The following is a 13,121-nucleotide window of genomic DNA, read 5'->3' on the forward strand; positions in this document are numbered from 1 at the left end:
GTTGATCTTCAATTAAGGAGAAAACCTCCATAGTCTGCATCGATATATGCATTATTTATTTCCAACTCACCACACTCTGCATCTGTATCACTTGTTTCTGTGTTGTTATGCCTGCTATCCAAATTAGAATTTGAGTTTTCAAGGAGTTCTGGTGGTGGTTCTGGTATTGGTTGAGATGGAAATGGTGAGGCTGTTAAAACAGGGGTAGTACAAGTAGGAGTGGTTGATATAGTATCTTTGGGTTGAAGAAACTCCTATTCCTCACTACTCTCCCCCTAAATGGGTGTTTTTGGATGATAACTTTGGTTTTCATCAAAAGTTACATTCATGGTCACAAAATATTTCTTTAAGGGCGGGAAATAACACTTGTAGCCTTTTTGGGTGGATGAGTATCCAAGAAAAATACACTTGAAGGGTCTAAGGTCTAGGTTACCTCCATTATCATTGTGAACATAAGCAATGCACCCAAAAATTTTAGGTGGAATCTGAGTGTGAAGGTAGGAATTTGCATAGGTTTTAGCTAGGGTTTGGAGAGGGGTATCAAAATTTAGTGTTTTGGAAGGAAGACGGTTTATTAAATGCGCAGCAGTGAGTATGGCTTGCCCCTAGTAGTATTTTGGAACACTGTGTCAGTATTACGGATCTAGTTACCTCAAGAAGGTGACAGTTTTTCCTTTCCGCTGTGCCATTTTGATGTGGGGAATTCACACAGCTCGTTTGATGAACAATCCCATGTTGTTTGAGGTAGGTTTGTAGATATGTTCCCATATATTCTCTCCCATTATCACTCCGAAGGATTTGAATAGAGGAATGGAACTGATTTGAGATCAGTTTGTGAAAATTTATTAATTTTTCAGGTAACTCAGATTTATCTTTCATTAGAAACACCCAAGCTAAGCGTGTGTAATCATCAATGAACGTGACAAACCATTTAGCATGTGTTAGAGAGGGAGTTCGAGTGGGACCCCAAATGTCACTGTGAATGAAAGAAGAAGGTTAAGTGAATTGATGAGAGTGGGGTGTGTAGACACCTTTAGTATGCTTAAACGATTGGCAAACTTCACAGGATAGAGATGAAAAATTTTTATTCAAAGAATCAGGTAACAATCTGGACATATACTTTGGGCTAAGATGTCCTAACCTATAATGCCATAATAACACTTCTTTATCAGTAAGAACAGATGGAAGAGATTTTCCAGTAGCAAAACTGGAAGCACTTGGTTGAGTCCACAATTGTTGAGCATCCACACAGTACAATCCCTCTAGCATCCTAGCTTTGCCAATCATCTTCTCTGACTCCAAGTCCTGAAACAAACATTGAGTAGCGAAAAAATCAACATGACAGTGTTGAAATATGGCAGCTTTGCTCACAGGTATCAAGCTACACTTTAAATCTGGTGCATATAGGACGGTTTTGAGAATTAAGCTTTCAAAGAGACATGCTTCACCAATACCATGAACCTTTAAAAATTTTCCATCTGCTACCTCTATAAACATTGGGAATGTGCACGGTTTTAAGTTTTGAATCAACTTTGGATTTCTGGTCATATGGTCTGTGGCGCCAGAGTCAACTATCCACATATTCTCATGATGAATGTTAGTTTTTAGAGCAAGAATGACATTATATGTGTAAGCTATATTACCGGAGGCAACTAGTTGTTCTTTAGTCTCATTTTTCTAGGATTCTTCGGAGACATTCAATTTCCTCAGTACTGAGTTTATTACCATAATCAGAGTCACCTTTAGCTGTGGTAGCCCGTGAGTCACCTTTCCCTTTGCCTCTGTTTGCTGGTTTCCCATGAAGCTTCCAGCATACCTCTTTGGTATGTCCTGATTTTTGACAATGATCACAACATCTATTATTTTTCCGCCCTTTTCCATCATTTGACTGGCCACCCTTAGTGTACATAACACTAGAGTCAGACTCCAGCTATTGTGGTTGTATAGAGGTAGTAAGTTTTCGCCTGCTCTCTTCTTGCTTCACCATGAAGAATACTTCACGTAGGGAAGGAAGCTTTTCAAAGCTCATAATGCGTCCCCTGATCTCATCAAAAACAGGATTCAGACTTAGCAAGAACTTATAGATCCTTTTCTCCTCCTTGATTTTGGCGTAGAGTTGGGCGTCAGTAGAACAAGCCCATTCATACGTGTCATACATATCCAGTTGTTGCCATAATATTACCAGATTCGTCTAGAATTCTGTAACAGTTAGAGTGCCTTGTTTTAGTTTATCCAAGGCCGCCTCAATCTCCATGATCGCAGCATGATTATTGAGGGAGGCAAACATATCTCGTGCAGCCTCCCAAACTTTCTGTGCAGACTTGAACAGGGAGAAGCTTGCACTTATGTCTGTGGTCATTGAGTTTACAAGTCATGACTGGATCATTGAATCCTCTATTTCCCACTTTGCAAGCTTTGGGTCAGAGGACGGAGGTCGTTTCTCAGTGCCAGTGAGATAACCCAGCTTCCCTTTTCCAGTCACAAACAGACGAACACTCGCGGCCCATTGGAGATAATTCTGACCATTCAGCCGATGAATGGTGATTGACGAGGAGGTAGCATCGTTCGGCACTTGGTGGCCTGAACCCTGATCATTCGACGTTGCAGAGGTATTCAAGGCCAAGGAGTTCATGCCACCTTGACCGTCATTATCCAATCCGAATCCAAACTAGATCATGGTAGCTCTGATACCTTGTGCAATTCGATGCTATTTTGTTCTTATTCGATATGAAAGGAGTGAGGTACATATATAGGCATACGCCCTAACTGACCGAATCACTCAGGATACAAAATCAATGCAAAAATAAATAAATAAATAAAATCTCCTAGAATCAGGGAACTTAAACTACTGCCATCTATCTTCTATTTTCTTAAGTAAATAAAACCTAAACCTAATTAGGTTAATTTGGGCCAAGGCCCATATCAGCACTAACACTACCACTTCATTCGAATAAAATCAATTCAAAACCATAAGAGTTCTTTAGGTTTTGTCCAATGCCAAGCAGACCACACACTTTCGATGAAGCATTCAACAGGTAAAATAGCTATCCTAATTGTATATGTTGATGATATCATTATGACTAGTGATGATGCAGATGAAATAACCAGATTTAAAAAGTCTCTAGAAAAGGAGTTTGAAGTTAAAGATGTTGAGGGTCTCAGATACTTCTTGGGTATGGAAGTGGCAAGGTCCCGTAATGGAAACTTTGTCTCTCAAAGGAAATATACCTTGGATCTATTGAAGGAAACAGGAATGCTAGGAGCCAAGCCTGCAAAATCTACAATGGCACCTATTGGCAAACTTGACAATAAAGAGGAAGATGAGAAAGATGGTAAAGCCACCATAAAGGATTGTAAAAGCAAGAAGAGAATCCAAAAAGGACCCAATTCCTCTTGATGCTAAAAGGTACAAGAGACTAGCGGTAAAACTTCTGTATCTATCTCACACTTGCCTGACATAAGCTATGCAGTTGGTGTTGTTAGCAGATTCACCACTAAGCCGCTAGAGGAACACATGAATGCAGTATATAGGATCCTGCATTATTTAAAAATGACTCGAGGTCGAGGACTCTACTTTGCCAAGGGCAAATCACAAGAAATAATAGTATATACCAATATACCAATGCTGATCATGCTGGGTATCTTCCTGACAAGTGCACTATGGTGTATGGAAATCTAGTGACATGGAGAAGCAAGAAATAGACAGTTGTCTCTAGAAGTAGTGCAAAGGCTGAACTGGCTTGTGGATATTGAGGATGCTAAGAGAATTGAAACTTGCATTTAGTGCTCCTATAAGATTGAGGTATGATAGTATGTCTACTATTGCTATGGTAAGAAGCCCAGTTCACCATGAGCGAACAAAACATGTAGACATTGACAAACACTTCATCAAAGAAAAAAGGGATGCTGGAATAATAGAACTAGCACATGTGCCATCACGTTGCCAGGTAGGAGACTTATTCACTAAAGCCCTAGCTTGATCACAGTTTGAAGAGCTCAGAAGCAAGCTAGGAATGATAGATATATATTCACCAACTTAAGGGAGAGAGTGTTGACGCTACTTGAGCCTTCAGCCTTCCTTATTCAGTAGCATTTAATCAGATTTAATTTCCTATCAATATCCTAGAATCATGGCAGATTTGATTTTGTTTTTGAACTTCGAATTTGCTGATTTTCCTTATTCTCCTCTAATTATGTAATTATGGACAGATCCTAGAATCTAGGATTATTTCTGTACGTATTGTACACTGTCATTCAAATAAATCAATCTTTTCCGGCATCAAATTATTCAGTTTATTTATAAAAACACAAATGTTTTAGAACTTCCTTTATGGTTTAAGGAAAAAATTAATCAGCATCGAAATATTAATGTTTTAGAACTTTCTTTATGGTCGAAGGAAAAATTAATCAATATTGTCATAATATTCTAAGTGATTTACACTATTAATCTTCATTAACATATACATAGATATAATGGATGTTAAACCATATTATTCAAATCATTCTTGTACCAAAAAAAAAAAAAAAAAGGAAAGAATTTTAATTATCTCATCAAGATAATCACCCATTCTAGTTCATTTGAACTCATCCATACAAATCCCATTACTGTGTTGTGGGATTGTGGCATCCAACATGACTAAAAGCAAGTGTGACTATGTTTCATAAATAATATGGAAATTAAATACAGGGAACCTCAACTATATCATCAAGAGATGATCATGCAATCAGATGGTAACAAACCACACATATTACACAGATTTGACATTTAAGATGTTAATTATAATACACTAAGAAGACCTAAAAGTTTGGTCTTTCACAGAATTATGCTTAGTTTACAGTCTCAGTTCCATATAAACACTAAACTTCTACAATAAAATAAAGGGGTGCCCGAATAGTCCCTATCAGCAAAACTACTTTTTTATAATTGTGTAAGGGTCAACTCCAGCTGTTATCAGATCTTGTTGCTTAGACCATAAAATATGATTGCAAATCATGTCAGTGGTACACCTGTGCTTCCACAAAGCAGTGAGTTCTCCAAGGACAAATGTACAGGAAGGAATAGAGAAGGAAGAACCTCTTTTTAGCACCACAGGATTGGGCCAAAGATGACCCGTATTGTTCAAGGATTGTGACTAGCGCAGGACCCTATACCTTTTATATATTCATATTTATATTGAGTATTACAGGGAAGTAATATTCTTTCCTACTTTTTGGTGGCATGCCTAAGGTCCTAGAGGAAGAGGCAATGGCACAACAAATAGGAATGCTCTAAGGGCCTTAGGTCCCCAGAGAAGGCTACTGACTAGCCCCTACTACCAAGAGATTTCCCTAAGAAGGGTTGACCACCCAGAGAGACTACTAGTTCATAAAGGAATTCAAAACCTTGTGCATAAGAATGCAAAGGCTTAGCCTCAACTCCTACTCCACATTGATCGAAACCCCATTGCATATAAAATTAGAAATCTCATTATAAATAACTTCAGAACGAGACAATGACCAACATTTTAACCTTAATTTAAAGGAAGGAAAAGAATGCACAAGTATTGCAGCCAACAAACTTGCTATCATTTACATGCATAGTAACATTTTGCAAGACACATATTGGTGGCTCGAAATAAAATCAACAACTATTCATGGACCATGGATTGATGGTATTTACAGGATATATGACACAATGTCTTAGGAACAGTGATACAATAAAGGGTCTCTAAATAATCTAAACAATGTTGTGGAACAGTCCCACAGATTTCTTCAAGAAATACAAACCATTGAAAACTTCCGAAGTAATGCATTTTAGCTCTCAATAGAATATGGGTGAAAATTGAAAAGTTCAAAATAAGCATAAAGATCCACTAATTAGCAGGACAATTCCCAAAACCCTGCAATAATGCCGAAAGCAGTTTCGCTCACAGCCTTTACCGTGAAATAAAGTATTTCCACAATTCTACTAAGATAGACAAAGATACTTCACACATTACCTCGAATAAATGGGGCTCCCCAGGAGCTAACGTCTCAGTATTACTTCCTTCGTTCGTCATCTCGCGAACATCCTGATCGACCAAAGCAAAAGCAAGGTAAGAAAGCACACAAGTTGACTATGAAATAAATCAATTGCCCATGGCAGTTTTCACAAATTCCAACAAACCCTAATTAGCACACAACAGAGAGCAAAGGTTCTAACCTCCGAAAGCTCAGAGAAGGGAAGGTAACAACTACAACGATGCCAAATCGACGGATCAGATGCACATCGGACGAGACAGAAAATCAAAATTTTGGAACAGAGAAAATTTAGGAAAACAACAAAAATTAAAATCAAATAGCAAGATATTTAGGAATGATTAACAGGGTAGCAGACAGAAATTGAAAAAGCTACAGGGCAATGATTTTGCAATAAACTGCTATGAGGATTTTTGAGGGTTCGGTAAAATAATTTTTCTGTTCGGTTTGTGAGCCAAAAAAGAAAGAAAAAGACGAAAGGCGCTGAAGGGTCTGAACAACGGTGAGGCCGGTAAGACTCGTCTTCGGCAGTAGAGCCGTAGAGGAAGATAATTATTTTATCGTTCATGCAAATTGGGTATTTGATAATGATAATGATAATATATATGCATGTCTTATCATGATAAAATCTATTTTATTTATGGTCATATATTGACAGTGATGATTTCCACCAAAAAAAAAAAACAGACAGATTTCTCGTGGGGAACATATAAAAATAGAGAGAACTCGCGATATTAAAAATAAAATTGGAAATTATGATGAGGATTAAGGTTTTTTATTATACTGATTTTAGGCTTAGTCATCCCGTCTTGTCCCGAGACCATTCCCACCCTATAGGGGTTGAGACGAGACAAGACGTGCCCTTTTTTTTTTTTTTTACAAGTCGATGTAATTTGGGCCTAGATTTTTTTATGTAAATATTTGTTTTTTATTGGACTTCTGAAGATAAAAACACTAAAAAAAATATTATGTAAAAAGCTCAATTGTATAATGTAAAAAAAGTATAAAAACAATACTGCCAAAGAAGAACTATCATAAAAGAAATACTATATAATGGCTTTATTAATTATTTTATTGAAGAAGAAGATTTTATTGAGATAATATTGTAACTTGAGAGCTGAAAATCACTGTAAAGATAATTATTCTTAAAAAAAGAATTAAATAATCTAATAAAATTATTAATAAATAATTTTAAAAAAAATCGGACGGTCTGCGCCCCGTCCTGTCCCCTCTCATAGTCATTATGTCTCAAAATTTTGTTTGTCATGTCTCATCCCAAATTGATCGGGACTGGGATGGGAGAACTTAAACACCCCTAGTTGTTATGAATCAAATCGGCCTATTCGATCTGTGTTCGGTTCAAACATTTACCAAAATCACAAGAAAGGTAAACAAGTTAAGAATCGGTCAGAATTGGTTAAAAAAAATGTTGAAAAATTAATTTGAGTCGACTTTCCTTTTTATATATACTATATTCGGTCCTTAATATAATAGCTAATTTAAGATTTAATTTGATCCTAAATATAAGACCCTAACTATTTTGGCTCTCATATTTATCCATCTTTTCTAAGATAATTATAGTAGTGGTTGCACATGTTAAAAGTTTCATTAAATGGTAGTTCTCATTAATATACATAATTAGCAAAACTATTTTATAGAAGACAACACATATTTATTACAAATAACTAACTGAACTAAATTTTCTAATCTACTCAAATTAGTCAACTAACTTTACATTAAAGATCAAACTTCAGATGTAGTGTTTTGAATTTTTAATAACCCAAAAATGTGTTATTGTGTTTTTATTTGTATTTTGGTCGGTTTTGTCTTCAGTGTCTTTGGAGTTATCCCCAAATATATGATTTTCTTGGTCTATTCATTTTGATCATATACATTCTAATTGCACAGTAGTTTCAATGTAGACAGTTGAATGGGGTATCATAAAAAAATCAACATACATATTTTTTAGAAATAATTAATTTAACTAATTTTATTTTAATAAAAAAACTTATTTAGTTTTTTTAATATTTATAAATTAAAACTCGAGAAAGTATAAGGTCTTCATAAGTTACACCCCTCACTTATGGTCATTGATAGAAAATGGTAGAGAAAGGAAAAGTAAGGTGAAAATGGGGAGGAATGGAGTTTTTTCGAGAAAGAAAAATAGAAGAGAAAGGAAAAATAGGGGAGAAAATTGTTAGAATGGTAGTACACCTAGGAAGAAGGTGAATTAGGTGATAATAAAATTTTAAACTTAAAAACAGTAATCGTAAACTAAAGGAGATCGAGTTAGAAGGATATCATCGCAACGTGAGGGTAAATCAAGATGCACATAGCAATTTACACTAGTTCGGTTTTAATCACTTGACCTATATTCAGTCCTCAGAAGGTCTCTTGGAGTTTTACTATACTCTAAGATTTGTAACAGGCTCTTGGTGCCATAATACAGCAATTGATTACTCTCAATTGCTCCCATTTACTACCCATAAAGTTACAACCCACTCAAGATTCTCATAATTTTGAGTTACTCTAGATGGAGTAATAAAAGTTTAAGTCTCTCTTTTCGAGTAATAAATGAACACTAAAGTATAATTGATGAACTTAATGAAACAGAGCAATAAATTCGATAGCGTAATTGTTCATTTTTCTTCTTTGCTCTATTGAATGCTATAGTTGATCTTCATTAACTATCCATTAGACTTGAAGTGATATTACCATTGTAAAAGCAGTTGTAGATGATGATAGCTTGTAATGGTTGAAGAGCATTTAATGTTTCTGACAAAAGTAGCTTGACAATGTCATTTTTTCATTGAGCCATTTAATCTTGCATTAACCTTGCTTGAACTTGTTATTAGCAACTCAGAGTAGTAAGGAAAGACAGAAGATGAACAATAAATAAATTTCAAACAAGTTAACTTTAATTTGCTCAAAGATCATATATTGATAACCTTATCAATAATTAGCTTTATCAATATTCTTATTGATAAATATCCAAAAAGAAAAGAAAACTAAGCTGTGAGAAATAATGAAGTTCAAGGCCATTTTATCATAAATCTTATCAATAAATTTTTGATTGAAAATAGATAGATTATCTTTGAATTTATTAAACAGCTGAAGACTAAAAAATGAAAAAAAAATCTACATTTACTGATAATCTTATCGATAAAAGCATTTAAAATAACCTTATCAAACACCTTCTCGCCAAAGAACTTTATTGATAACGTTAATGATAAGCCAAAGTATTTCTATTGGGATCTATTAAAACAACTATTCTGAAATTTGAGAGCATCCATTAATTGACGTTATCGATGAAAATCTCTTTTCCTCAAAGAACAAGTTGTTGTCGATAATCTTATTTATAATTATAGAGTCAACTTCAGCATCTAAGTTTTAAAAACAATTGAACGAAAAGGCTTTCTTTGTCATAGTCAAAACTTGAATAAAAACGATTGACCCAAAAGGCTTTCTTTATTATCATCAAAACCCAAATACTAACAAAAATAAAGTGAGTCTCACATCTCATTTTCTCCCCAAAATTTAACTCCACAAGTAGAGAGATTTTCATCCAAAAAATTCATTCTCATTACTACCCTCCCTAAAAGGTGTAAATGACATGTTCACCTTTTTGTTTATAATATTCCATGACCATGATGACAGTGTAAGATATTTTATTTTATAAGTATCAATTTTAATAGTATTATTAGTGACATTTTCATGATATCAATTTCTCATGCTATCATAGGGGGTGTTTGGATAGAAACAAAACTATGATTTCAGAAGTAATTTTACAGTCTACAAAGTAAATATGTGGAGGAGTTTGTCTCGATTTGCAAAAAAGTGCTTTTAAAACATTAGAACTCATAAGCATTAGTCTTTCATTTTACTTGATTTTTATCATTTTATCAAAACATTAGATAATATATAATTCATTTATTTCCTTTTATTTTATTTTATTTTATTTTATCATTTTACTTGAATCTGGTGACAAGAGAAATAAGAATATACTAGGAGAGCACAAAAAACCTAGTAGTCTGGTCCAACCCAAGGTAGTTATTCCAAATATGCTCTTTAATAAAATCAAACCAACCTGGACGAACTGGTTGGTTGGGCTAGACTAAGTTCCTAACCAAGTGACCAAACCACTTGGACTAGTCTAGTTCGGTCCAAGTGAATACTATTTTTTTTTTATATATTTTGTAAATTGGATGTTGATTTTTATTATTATGAAATATTTTTAGAAATTCCTATGGATTTATAATTAAATTAACATTTTGTTTATGAGTTTATATGATTATAGGTATTTTTTCATTGTCTTAATTATGTTTATCAAGTTAAAATCTTGAATCTCACAAAGAAAAGAAAAAAAGAAAAAAATTGAGGTTTTAGGCTACTTGGACTGCCCAAGGTAATCTAGTGGATCAATTTTTTTTTTCTATATTTTGTAAATTGGATGTTGATTTTTATTATTGTTTATTTGCCACTAAAGACTTAAGCATGCTCTCATTATGGACGATTGTTAATTTATTGCTGAGGACTATTGGTCTAGATTGTTATGGATTGTTATTCATTTTTGGACTGCGAGTTTTCCTTTAAATAGCCAAAGGGCCTTAGAACTATGCTCTAATCTGTTTACATTCTTATTGAATAAGTAAATTCTAAGTTCTTACATTGTCGCTCCTTTGCCATCTAGCCATTATTATTGTGTTGTCATAACTATGTTAATCAGTTTGAAAACATGAGAGGCTAAATCTTTAGCCTCTGGGTAATGGAAGACAAATCTTGAGCTCAAGGACTTAATAGGGGAGTTATCAATCTAAACCAGTGCTTAATTCTGTGTTAGAGATTTCTAGATATAGGGATTTTTGCATTTGTATCAAACTTGGTTTATGATTGTAAATCTTGTGTTTAGACTACTAAATGTATTTGGATTTGATGTTGTTGATGTTGAATCATTTATATAAATATTGCATGTGGGAATCCTGGTGTTCAATTAATGATTAGTGATTATTGATTATTAATCTATGTGCATGATATTCTTTGGTTGTCGATTGACATTCTGAGCGCATTTCATCATTCATTCATTTGCACTCTAAGTGGCTTTCAATAATGTTTTAAAAGATGTTAATTAACTTTGATTAAAGTGAGTTTTCATTAATTAAGACACTAGACTCAAGTGATTACTTGGGGTTTCCCTTCAGACTTAGAGATTTCTAAAACCCCCATTCATTTTAAGAGCATTGATAGCTGAGTTTTTATCATCAAGAGACTAGTTTACCATAATTTCCCTTTAATCCAAAACATTTCTTCATTCATTTAAAATCCCAAAAATAATTATTTCTCTGCACTTTACATTTATTGTACAATCTTTAAAACAATTAAAACTCCTTTTTTTTCTTTGCCCAAATCATCATGTTTTTTATTACCAATTTAGACTAGGTTGTTTTCCAATAAAGCGCTCCTTGAGAAGAACGATTGATTGCATCCTATACTACATTATCTAGTGCAATCACAATTTTGATGACCCAGAAGGTGACATTCTGGTCCGATCAATGGCGCCGTTGTCGGGAAGCCAAGAAATTGGTTCCCTAGTAATGGGTTTTCCATACCATTGTGATTTGGGTTGATTCTCATTGAGTTTTAGTTTTTGAACTTAGCTTTTGCATTTCATAGCATAAAAATTTTTGCAAATAGAAACAAATATGTTGCTTTTCCATACTTTGGCATTTGCATTTTTACATAGCATTTTGCATTTGGTTTTGACTTGATCTTGAGTATTTTGGCTAATTGCTTAAAGTTTTGAACTTTGTGCATAGTTTGTTGAGCATCTGGTTGAAGAACTTAGTGAATTTTTCAAAGGTTTTGTGAAGGTAGCTCTCTATGACTTGAAGTCGCAACCTCATATTCTCGAAGTAGCGACCTTAGTGCCTAAGTCGCGACCTGACTTGTGGCTTGTCGCGACCTCAGCCTTATATTTTCCAGTATTGCTCTCGATCTGTTCAAGTCATGACCTGACTTGTACTAAGTCACGACCTCAGCTCCTTCTTTATTCAAGGTTGCTCTCTTTGCACTCAAGTCGCGACCTGGATTGCTCAAGTCGTGACCTGAGCTGTTTTTCCACTGAAACTTTTCTAAGTGTCCAGACTTATTTTTTTGCATAGCTTTGCTTCTTAGATTTACCCAGTGTGTATGAGGTGTATGATTTGAAATAATGTTTAGAACTGAAAGACCTACCTCCCAATCTCAAGTACACTTTTCTTGAGCCTAAGAATAAATTACCTGTCATTATTTCTAGTTCTTTAACTAAACATGAAAAGACTAGTTTAATGGGAGTCCTTAGAAGGAATAAGGAGGCTTTGGGTTGGCAACTAGCTGACATTAAGGGAATTGACTCTACTGTGTGCCTATAGGATCTTATTAACTAAGGATTCCAAGCCAATTAAACAAAACTAGCGGAGCTTGAATCCTCTAATCTCTAATGTGGATAGGAAAGAAGTAGACAAACTTCTGATCACTAGAATTATATACGTTATATCTGATAGCGAGTGGGTGTCACCGATACAAGTCGTGCCGAAAAAGAGTAGGATCATCGTAGTAAAAAATGAGAATAATGAACTCATCCCAACTAGAGTACAAAACTCATGGAGAGTTTGCATTGACTATAGAAAGCTGAACGAGTCCACTAGGAAGACCATTTTCCCTTACCCTTTATTGATCAAATGCTTGAACGGTTAGCGGGAAAGAGTCATTACTGTTTCTTAGATGGGTACTCTGGATATTTCCAAATTCCTGTAGGCCCTAGAGACCAAGACAAGACCTCCTTCACCTATCCATTTAGAACCTATGCTTACAAGAGAATGCCTTTTGGTCTTTGTAATGCCCCTAACACATTCCAACATTGTATGTTATCTATTTTTACTGAATTTATTGAAAAATGCATGGATGTGTTCATAGATGATTTTACTATTTATGACAATTCTTTTGAAGAATGTTTGAAAAGTCTTGACAAGATCTTAGCATGATGCATTGAGAAAAAGCTGGTTTCGAATTATGAAAAATACCATTTCATGGTTAATCAAGGTATCGTGCTAGGTCATTTGATCTCTGAAAAAGGAATTGAGGTAGAT

At 34.6% G+C, this 13,121-nt stretch overlaps 1 long non-coding RNA gene across 1 annotated transcript; it reads right to left on the reverse strand.

Annotated features, from left to right (window-relative positions):
• Positions 1–1,056: 1,056 nt before the first annotated feature.
• LOC114754832 (uncharacterized) lies at positions 1,057–6,530 on the reverse strand. Its single transcript, XR_003741259.1, has 3 exons — positions 6,182–6,530; positions 5,979–6,050; positions 1,057–1,305 (listed from the first exon to the last, which is right to left on the reverse strand). It is a non-coding gene; the product is annotated as an uncharacterized LOC114754832 (long non-coding RNA).
• Positions 6,531–13,121: the final 6,591 nt, after the last annotated feature.

The sequence above is a fragment of the Neltuma alba genome, unplaced genomic scaffold, assembly GCF_004799145.2.
Source record: "Neltuma alba isolate B1F8T4 unplaced genomic scaffold, ASM479914v2 tig00010197_pilon, whole genome shotgun sequence".
NCBI lineage: Eukaryota > Viridiplantae > Streptophyta > Magnoliopsida > Fabales > Fabaceae > Neltuma > Neltuma alba.